Genomic DNA, 11,199 nt, shown 5'->3' on the forward strand with positions numbered 1-11,199 from the left:
CATTGATTAAACACTTTTTTCATGTTATTTACATCAATTCAAGCATAGTTTCTAAGATTATTCATATTCAACATCCTCTTCAACATCTATTCTGTTAAATGAATACTGCAGTAGACTGAATTGACTTTTGCTCCATTTTCTGGACACAGCCACCTGCATGCAATGCTACAATTTGTATATTTCTTTACAGTACCTTTTCACCATGGTCATCTTGGGTGACACTGTGTTGAAGCCCCCCAGAAAGAAACATTAGCAAGATACTTTTGGCATCACTCAAAATAAATTGGTGAGTAAAACCTGGAGGATTTGTTTGTATCTGCATTACCCTTTAGGCTATTTACAATGATGTGGTCATCTCTGCAGTGTGACTCTACTGGAGCTGTGCCAATGGCTTTGGTGAGCTACTGGTCATAGGAAACAAAAGTGATATACCTTTAGATACACTTGTATAGTGTTAAATTGTTTGTTTCGTTGCAAGCATAAATCATTGTGCCTGCGTTACAGTAATACACACATCTCTGAGAGTTAAAACAACAACATTGCTTTGGGTTGGATCCAGAGGAGAGGAGAGGAGAGCAGAGGAGAGGAGAGGAGAGGAGAGGAGAGGAGAGGAGAGGAGCATGTGTATTAGAATAGAAGCAACAAACCAGTCTAATGTGTGAGAAAGTGTATACCGAGTGAGGTAAAGGTATTAGAAAATAGGGTGCTGTTTGTGGGAACTAGACAATGACTGGAAGCATGGCAAACAGCACAATAAATGCAGTGAACAGCTTCTCCTTGCATTAAAAGAAACTTAAACAAGAACATGAAAATCAGTCTATACAGACTTTATAGCTCTGTATAGAAACTTATTTTTCAAGAATGAGCCATTAATGAGCCATGGCAACAGCCTAGCTTTCTGCCTCTGTGTAGTGACCACTGCAGTCATACCTTTACAGTCTCTCAGATAGAGTTACGCTGACTTGTATGGCAGAAATTATAGTGCTCTGTAGTTTCTTTCAGCGGGACATAAATACCCACTTTATAAAAACACAAACACATCTCCACTATAATTATGATTTTCCGCTGAATAAAGGGGAAGGGCTAAAGTGAGAGCGCATACAGTAGAATAGTACAAAAAAAATCACTCAGTTACAAAAATAAGTTGTACCCATATTAAGTCTATAGCCCTATAGAACTATAGCACTAGAAATATATAAATAGAATTAAGTATGATGTTAGAACACTCATAACAGAAACTATTGTGCAGGAGTCAGGAACTGGTACCAATTTAAGACCAGCTCTGGCAACATTTCCTAAGAACCACACTCTTGTAGATGAGTCACTGATCTCAAACACAGAGGAAAGCTTACCACCTGCTGTGTTCGCTTTCTGAAGTTTGGCTTTTTATAGTGAATGCATAAACAGCCACAAATAATGTAAAATGGGATATCAAAATATGAAGGGTATATTTTATCCTTCTTTTTGTTAATGGTAAACAAAACAAAACAAATTTTACAAATATGGGACGCAATAAAAACATCAAGATGCCAATTTGTGAAAAAAATCTAAATTCATGCTTTGTCAGATCTGTCCACAGGACAACAAGCAAACAACTTTTGAAATGCTTGTTTTCTAAATGGAGGTCAGATCGATCAAGGCTTTGCTTTGCAGAAGAGAATCTTAACGCTGAGGGGCTTTCCCAACACACCTTCACACAACTTGAGTTGATGATGATTATATTGACATTATATGTAATCATGCCACATGAAAAAAAATGTGATCCTTGTTTGGTATGATCACACCATTAGGCTTCTTGGGTTGGATTTTTTTGTTATAAAAGTTCTTACAAATGTCTATGGGATTTTGAATGAGGTTTTATCAATTCTGAAACACTTCAGCGCTCTATAGCTTTTAGGAAACTGATCGGATCACAATACTGAGCTTGAGAATTAATAACATGCTACATGTAGTTAACAATAGGGGTGGGTGATATGGGCAAAAAAAGTTCTCTATTTTTATTTTTTTTCCGATAAAGGTAATCTGACGATATGCTTTAAAATGTGATTTCTTTACCAAGAAAAGCTGTTAAAATTCTTCTTGCTTACCAGGACATCTATGGATGGACACAAAGTTTCAGAACAACAGCTCAAGTTTATTCTCTTTCTAAATTTAAGCATTCAAGAAACTTCCAGTTAAACTTCCATGTTAATGGGAAACATTCAGGTTCTCTTTCCTGAGGTAAACTGTGCAGCATACAAGCATGAGCAAATAAGTGGCACATTATTATTTCTTAATATTGTTAACAAAGTGACTTTTCATGCATATCTCATCTACCGTCTATGCGCCTTTTGTTTGTTTTCTTTTTGAAATATTATAAATACTCGATCATGTAAAATTGCACATCGTCAAAACAACGTTAACGATATTATCATAGACAAAATAAATCACCCACTTCTAGTTGACAACTACATTACAGTGAACTGTCCCAGCATTTCATACCCTGAGCTCTTTCTGAGGACAAAAGTCATTCACAGCTCCATTAAAATGTTCTCATTAACTCAATCAATTTAACACAGAGCCATTCTGAGACTTGAGCATACATTTTTGATAATGATGAACTTCAAAAAGGCGCATCTGTGTCAGCTTTTCTGTACAACTGTGTACAACTGTTCAAACTTCTGCTCCCATAAATCAATAACCTCATAGTCTAACTGCATTATTCTCCCTTGCTCTTCATCTCAGTCTCTCATCACTTTGTCACTTTACTGTGAATCACAGCGCAGTGCATCGGCCCTGCACAGGAGCTCAGCGACTCCTGGAAAAATCCCAGCAACTCCACAGCAGCTATCATGTGTCCAATCCTCTGGGGGTCTTACAAGAAGTGAGCATGAGGATGTGTCACATAGGGAGAACCTGCCTTAGAGTTGCTTTATACAGCCCCCTGCTTCTCACACAACACAACGCCTTCACTCACACAAGTTGGGGAGGTGTCACACAGCTCCTACTATTAAGGGCAGAGGATGAGCCAAATTACAAGATGATTTATGGAGCCTCCATAAGACACAGGGCAGAAAACCAAGTGGGGAAAAGCACAGGATACACTGCCCTGATGTGATGGCTATTTTGAGATATACCTCAATTTCCCAGTGTTCCTGGAAAATAATAGAGCTTTCAAAATTATGCAGGCCCTCAGTGAAGCCAATTATAAACTACTGAGGTCAGAGACATTAGTAAGTCCTTGAAATAAATGTTATTGGCAATGAAAATAAAATAAAAAACTCGCACCTGGGTCTTAAATTCTAAGTTAGTACGAGTGTAGCATTTGCTTTGTACTACTTCCCGGCTGTTTTAAAACTAGTAAGAGACAGTTTTTAAATGAGCTACAATTAGCTTAACAAGCTAGCTTCTAGGGGTGCACATCTCTCTGTGATAAACGATTCGATTCGCATCTAGATACACGGGTTACGATTCGATTAAAAAAACGATATACTTTTATTACAAACCGATTCCATTCAAATCGATGAATGGAATAATGTAAAGAAAAAACGTTCTATAACCTTTTTTTCCTTTCATGATCTGATACTTCCCCCATTCAGATTTATTATGGATACTATTAAATTAAAAAAAAAAAAAACAGTAGAGAGTCTGTCTGTCAGCAAGAAACACTTATTAAATTACATTACGTGTCATTTAGCTGACACTTTTGTCCAAAGCGACTTACAATAAGTGCATTCAACCTGATGGTACTAGACTTAGACCACAGGAATCAAGTAAGTTCATAACTTTAAGAGCCAACTGTCATCGCTACAGGAGTGCTATATGTTAAGGAAGAAAAGAAGAGAAGAGAAAAGAAGAAGAGCATTTATATATATATATATATATATATATATATATATATATATGTTAGGTGACCATGACTTAACCGAGGTATTGTTGGAAGAGGTAGGTCTTCAGCCTGCGGCGGAAGATGTACAGGCTGTGTGAGGTCCTGATGTTGGTGGGGAGCTTGTTCCACCATTTGGGAGCCAAGACAGAGAAAAGTCTGGAAGTGGTTTTGAGGCAAGTTGACCCACGCAGGGTGGGGGTTGCCAGCTGTTTGGCTGATGCAGAGCGGAGAGGACGGGCAGGGGTGTCGAGTTTGACAAGGTCCTGGATGTAAGTAGGACCTGAGCCATTAGCAGCAGAGTAGGCAGAGTCTTGAAGCGGAGAGCTAGAGTCTTGAAGCGTATCCACGCAGCCACCGGTAGCCAGTGAAGGGAGTTTAAGGTGGTGCGAGGACATCCACTGGGAGATGTCGGCCAGACATGCAGAGATACGTGCTGCTGCCTGTATTTAAGACTGGGGAAATGAGAGGATTAGCTGGGTGTCGTCGGCATAGCTATGATAGGAGAAGCCATGCGAGTGGATGAGGGAGCCAAGGGAGTTGGTGTATACCGAGAAAAGGAGCGGACCAAGGACAGAGCCTTGGAGGACCCCGGTGGTGAGTGGACAGGGTTCTGAAACAGAACCCCTCCAAGTTACACGAAAGGTGTGGTCCTTGAGATAGGATTTGAGCAGAGACAGGGCAGAGCCCAATACTCCCAGGTGGTGAAGGGTGGAGATGAGGATCTTATCCATCGTTTGTCATTTCTATACAGTCAAACTTCTGGGATATTAAATAATTAATTTATCACCAGGATAGTCTATATACAGACTCAAATAATGGGCTAATAAAAAAAGCATATAATATAAAGAAATTCCCGTGTCCCTGAGCAGGACACAGTTCACAGTGTTAATACAGAATGCAGGTTGTTATTCATGACATGATTCCAAGTGTCGCGATATGCGATCCATGACTCTACAACCGATTCATCTAGGAATTCATGGCTGATTTGTATCGATTGAGGAGGCTGCTACCGACGCAGCCGTATCTCTCACTTGTTAAACCGAATATCTGGTTGCATCGGTTTATCGTTCACAACCCTACTAGCTACCTGAAATCAGTCATTGCTCGATACCTTTAAAAGATGCTGAACACAACATTCAATGTGCATCAATGGTTCAGAGTCTGAGCAAGGATTGCTCCACATGGCTCTCATTCTCTTCTCACATGCGTACAGCTCTAAACATCACTTTTTAATGCACTGGGTACTTACATCTCTGTAATGTGCTGCTAATGTTCTGAATAACACCTTTAAAAAAGGTACTGACCAAAACAACTCAGTACAAAAAAATACTTTTTTTATGGTTTTGCGTGGAAACTGCAAATGACCCATATAGTGGTGAAGTTAAGTGGTAGTGCATTTGATGGAATTTGCATTTCAGCATGTATTGTATTTGCAGAAAAATTGTTGGTGGAGGTTTTTTAACACAGCTGGATGTTTCAATTCACATGATGGGTACCAAATGAAAAACTGGTATCGGGATCGATTCAAGAGTACTGGTAATTGAACTGGTATCAGCATTATTTTAACGATACCCAGCCCTGGTCATTTCAGGCTGAGGGAACATATAAATTGACTGCTTGGCTGTGTTAAGACTGACTACAGTGACAAAACATAGCCTCCTATATCATTTTAACAGATCAGTGTTCAGAGATGCAGCAAGTATGCCAACACAAATCTAGCTCAACTTCACCACAACACAAAGCATGTCATACAGCACGAAATGGTGGTAGCAAATGAAGTGCAAGCAAACATTCTTGGTAGATTAAGTGCAAATGCCATATTTACTTTAGGATCATCTCAACAGAAGACAAAATAATGGCCACCATGATAATTTCATTCCTGGAGTGTATTTCATAGTCTCAACAGTGCCACAGGGCCTGAACGCACGCTCAGATTGCGCTGACCTTAAATCGTGCTTCAAGTAATTTCACTATAATTTCTGTTGTCTGGAGATTAAAAATAGAACACAGTGGAACATTTGAGGACTGTGGTCAACATATTACTCATGGCTAAGGGCAGGAGAGTTAATAAAACTGGCAATTGAGAAACAATTTATTACACTATCTGATGTTATTCCTTCAGATCTGACAAGACTGTGCCAGTACCCGTCCACAAAGGGCCAATTTCATCCCTCTGTGTCAAACATAACTCAAAACAGCCACAAAAACAAAGCTGCCATCAGAAATTGTTGGATGGAAAAAAAAAGTGCTTTTGAGGATGTTGCCAGAGGTTTCACAGTGTAACTGCTTAAAGTATGATCTCATGTAGACAATCTAATGGAACAAATCCAAATTAAACACTTTCTCAAAGCGGCCTAATTTTGCTAAATCAGCATCCTTTGCAGTAATCACACCGTAATTCTCATTCAGCCACATGATGTCCCTCACAGCAACCGGTCACACCACAGGTAGCCATCTGTATCTATGATCCAAATCATAAAGAAATCAGCTAATCCTCACTCCTCACTCACAATCTACTTGCAGTTCATTCTGAAGATATTTGTTTTGCCTTGAACAAGGCTGCAACAAATATGTTGGTTATTCAGTATGCTTCTTAGCACCTACTTGCTTAAAATTGAGAGTGTTGGTGTATACCAACATTCTAAGCAAAGCAGAAATGTCACATTTTCACCTTTAAATGTTTTTGCGCATCTTTTGAGAAAGGAAAGATGTATTAGGGGTCTAACAAAGAAAGACAGAAAGACATAACCTTTTATAATGGTTACCAGGGCAAGCAGTTTATTCAAAATGACAATATTATCTCTAATGTCTTCAATCTTCTAAGTGCAAGTAACAATAAAAGTAGCCTCTTTGCACCATTAGCGAGAAACCCAAATCCATTCTCTGTGTTTTAGCTATATTTGGAATTTGGAAAGACTGTAATTTCACCATGTTATTATCCGATATGGAAGCAAGTATTGACCACATGAACGGACTAAAAATGGATCACGTTAGTCAAGCTGGCTTTGAAGAGCAAACAGATCAGGTCAAAATCAAGCTCAATAATAACAAAAGTCATCGCTGACATATTACACTCAACTTTCTTCATATTCAGCAAGGTTACTAGAGCCAAGCAACATGATGATATACATCGTCGTTTAGCTAAACTACATTATGGCAATTTTACATAATTTGGACGACGCTTAAAGTTCTGATTCTTGCTTATGGGTGTGAAGCTGGAGCGATCTATAGAGGCACCGTTTTGCTGATATGAAGTATATAAAAAAGGTTTTTACCAAGTGGTTAATTCATATAGATTTTTTTTAAATTGAACTACAATAAAACATGCTATATCGTGACATGAAATCGGCTATATCGGGATAGAACATTTTGGCCATATCAACCAGTCCTATGGTTATAGCAAACATTTAACCATTTACTCATTCAGCCGTTACAGTCGGAGCAACATTCATTGAGAGCCATATGTCTGGCAAATTTACTAATGTAGGTCCAACAGTCTGTCTTTATATAGTTCTAGTTTGAACCCAACTCCTGAGGGGAATGTCTGGCTGTTAATACTTCCCTTTGTCCATCAGCTAGTTGCTAACTCTATCAGTTTGCCATTTGGTGCTGAGCAGATAATGTATAGTCGGTTTATATTACTTTTTCGAAAACAGCTGCCTGTTGCAACTGGAGATGATGATGAATGAGAGAATGAACCAAACAAAGCTGTTTAATCGTCAGCCGTAAAAAAACTAAATAATTATCCAAAAGTTGCAGAAATCTGTAGAGAGGACCTGTAGAATCAGGTTAAAAATACCTGTGGGTTTGTAACTACAAACAACACTTTCACATTTACAAAGCATTTTTATCCTTGGTTAATAATATATATATTTAAAGTGGCTTTAAATCCCATAATACAATTGACATTTAAGTGCTGAAAAATAACATAATGTTATCGTTTTGCTCATGTGGTTCTTCTACAAGGATGTGCGGGGAAAGACATGTCACAACCCACGGCATCATTGCATTTTCATTTTGGCATGCACACCTTCACTAATGAACCTCTAATTACAAATGTCAAACATCAGTGTAGCAGACCAACAAAAGATGTTATCCATCCCAGAACCTGTTAGGTAACTGATCCGTTTCACACTGTCTCCTCTTCTAGTGAACATTAGGCCTCAACTTGAGGAAACAGAGAGCATCTCCATGCACGGCCTGTGAAACCATCCACCTGCAGACTCAATGGCCAGTCACCCATTGAGGAACCCAGAAAGGACTGCATGTCCCATCATTCCTCTTACCTCTGCAAACAGGAGCATCTGGGAAGTATCCTTTCTACAGCAATTTTTCTCATCCTGCCCTCTTTTTTCTCCTCTCTCTTTACATGCACTATATACATTTGCCCTCTTGTCTGAACTGATTTGTATGTAAACTTGATTGTCTCTCAGAGGGAGGTAGAATAGCAGCCAGGAACCTGAATCTCATCACCCCTGCAGGTCATATTTCTCAAGAGCAGGACAGAGACAGCCCAAATTAATTCACTGTGGAAACTGATGATGCCGCTGCCATTATCACACCCAAAAAAAAGATGAGAGCGAAGCAATGTTTCTTGTTGACCTGTGACATTCCCACTGCAGCTACATGAAACTCAATCTATTTTTCAAAATGATCACAAAAGCACAAGAGGAATCATATTTCTGAGGTTTTAAACATGAAGAAAAACAGTCAAGGTTCAAAATAATTTTACTTCATATTGGTTTGACCTTTTTTTCCCCACGTTTCTACAGGATGGGTGCATCTCGGCTATTTTTAGAAACAAAAAGGTTCATCCGAGTGGCATGTAGTTTCGAAGAAGTCCTGTTTTCAGAATGGCCCTCATAAATGTATGATCATTTTCTAAACTTGTGAACTGTAAAGTGTGTCTTTTCATCTCAGCTGGGATATGCCATGTGTATTATCAGAAAAGCTGCTGCAGTTTAGTCATTTACAAACTTACTGCAATGTTTCTGTATGAAACCTAGCAACATGCCACGGTGGTTGGAGGAGGATATTTTTAGCCAACCCTGCTGTTATTCTAATTGTAGGAGTTCTTGTTTGAATCTTACCATCCCCTTTAATTACACTGCTTTTTCTTTGTTGCCACAAATTAAACTTAGCGTGGGTATGTTACACAAATTAATCAAGAATCTTTTAACTGTAGAAAAATCCTTTAAAACTAGGCATGATTGTGCTGAATTTCAGATATATTGCTCTTGCTCTGAGGTGAGAATTAGACAGAGAAAAAGACACCAGCAGCATAATCTGAGTTATTAAAATGAATATGTAATTTCACCTCACACTATAGATGTCTCTGCTCAGCAAAGGATAAAAAGAATATTTTACACTGAAGAATGCATAAACTTGATATGACCGCAAACAACATAGACATATGAACAAGCGTCTCATGAAGGGGTCATTAAACATGCTGACACAGTCATTGTTCTTTAAAAAGGTATTACCAGTCTAGTCATAAACCTTTCAACTGCAGTTCATATAAAAAATTGTTGCCATTGCCCAGACAAGTGATTTTGTTTTATTTATGTCTCTACTTACGCTTAGTTTTTATGATTTTTTTTATGAGCCACAGTAAATTTAAATCCATAGATTTATCTAAATGCTTCATGAGCCACAAATCAAAACATTTTAATTTTCAGAGTCCTCAGTTATAAGCACCTGTACAAGGTTATGTCTTCCAATAGTCAGTATTGTTGGCCATGCCAGAGACTCTAATTATCTTTGGTCACTGCTTCATGAGTGTGAGGTCAAGCCAGAGCATACAGAGAATATCCATGGAGCAAACAAGAACAATAACATTACAGTGCTGAAGCTTCGGGCCGGCCTCCTGGCTCTGTCACACACATTAAAGTTGAGTTTCACTTGATATGCTATGAACCATCCTCACGTGGATGCCTGGGTGTTCTGTGACCTGTACTGCCACTCTGCTGTCAATGAGCCGCTGCTGTGCTACTCTGAGGAAGCCACCTACTGACTTCCCACATCCACTGCAATTCTACTCCTTCAGCAACCTGGATATACGTCTTGGACATTTACAGAATAGAACTATACAATCTAGATCTACAAATCTACTATACAAAAGTCAGTGAGCACCCATTAATTGTCTTTATTACACATGGCAGTTGGTGACATAACATTTCCTTCTCACGTTTATTACGAAATGCCCTCATTATATTCCTGTCATTCATCGTAACTATATGACTCATTCAATGACGTTCTCAAAGTTTTAAGATGAAGTCTATGTGGTGATTTGCACAACCATCAATGCTGCACAGGCTGCAGGCTGAAACTTACTCGACTCCATTCTTTCCACTCAGCTAGTTCATCACCTAATTGACTTAATGAAGTACATTCAGTCAGAGACATGTACCAATGCTTGGACATGAGAGTGAACATTAAGGGTTGGCCAGCATTGCCAGTTGTACCAGACCACCAAACCTTAGGGCAATCTACTATAGATAAAGCAAAAAAACAGCTAGAAGACAGTGACACGGCTGAAAGAATATTATAAAGAACTATAAAGGCATCGTGGGACTAAAGATTAAAAGTGGACGTGCAGTTTTACATGATGGCAAATTGCCATATGTAAAGAAAGTGAATAATTCAGTTATGTGCTACAACTTTGACCCAGATTGTTCATTTGCATCAGGAGATGCTTAAAACTATGTGCAAGCGATGTCAATATCATGCATTACCCATTAGCCATTAAAGGCATTATGTAAAGCAATTTACATGTATTGGTATTGCCAATGTGTAAAGGGACCATATGTAACTTATAAACTGAGACCTCCCCTGACTTTCTCTGTTGTTGGTAACAGCCTGTGGACTGATTTCTGTGTAAAAGATTCAGGAAGGGTTTTGCTGGAAAAATGCAAAGGATTTGATGTTTATGTAGACTTTAGGGTGCTTTGCCTCTCTTTAGCTACCCTACTAGCAAAAGTTCAGAAAGCTCAGACATGGAATCCACTGAAGCTAACAAATGACCAATACACACCACAACAGAGTCCAACACAATGTCCACATAGGCACAGTCCCAAAGACTCCTCCTATTGGAAGAAAGCTTGATTGTTGACATTGCACTTTTATAGCATACCATAGTTTGGGATTAGGTATCAAGTACTTTCAAGTCAAAAGACTCCAGTGCCAGTAAAGCCACAAGTCATTGCAGCAGGTTAGTTATAGATCAACATGATGATACATCAACACAGTGTCAACCATTTAGTCTTTTGTAGGTATCATCACTGTTTTGGCTGATGCCACAGAAACACTACATTTAATAGCATCTGGCTTCG

At 38.9% G+C, this 11,199-nt stretch overlaps 1 protein-coding gene across 2 annotated transcripts in view; it reads right to left on the reverse strand.

Moving 5' to 3' along the window:
• The window catches only part of fgf14 (fibroblast growth factor 14), a 119,179-nt gene that overhangs the window by 103,810 nt on the left and 4,170 nt on the right, over positions 1–11,199 (reverse strand). The window lies entirely within an intron of this gene.

This window comes from Centropristis striata, chromosome 10 (assembly GCF_030273125.1).
Source record: "Centropristis striata isolate RG_2023a ecotype Rhode Island chromosome 10, C.striata_1.0, whole genome shotgun sequence".
In the NCBI taxonomy this organism is placed as follows: domain Eukaryota; kingdom Metazoa; phylum Chordata; class Actinopteri; order Perciformes; family Serranidae; genus Centropristis; species Centropristis striata.